The sequence below is a fragment of the Malurus melanocephalus genome, unplaced genomic scaffold (assembly GCF_030028575.1).
Source record: "Malurus melanocephalus ecotype Western Australia unplaced genomic scaffold, MMel_1.1 scaffold_105, whole genome shotgun sequence".
NCBI classification, from domain to species: domain Eukaryota; kingdom Metazoa; phylum Chordata; class Aves; order Passeriformes; family Maluridae; genus Malurus; species Malurus melanocephalus.
In genome coordinates this window covers 513,664-513,935 of record NW_026623337.1, presented here as the reverse complement: position 1 = coordinate 513,935, position 272 = coordinate 513,664, and positions in this window count along the sequence as shown.

Sequence of the window (272 nt, the reverse complement as noted above, 5' to 3'; positions counted from 1 at the left end):
GAGGATGGAAGGCGCAGGCCCGGCGGGGGGGCGCAGCTTCCTCCCGCAATCCCGTCCAGGGGCGCTCYGCTCCCCGCAGCCCGCCCGGGGGCCGAGCGGGGCGGTCGGAGCGGGGAGGGGAGGGGTGTTCCACCGCCGCCGCCAGGGCCGGGAGAGACGCTCCGCCTGGGGAAGGGCACGGGGAGACACTCCTCCTCCCCCGCCGCCCGCCCTCCTTCCCTTCCTCCGGCGGCTCCGCGAACCAGGAACCGCGGCGGCGGCGGCGGCGGGCT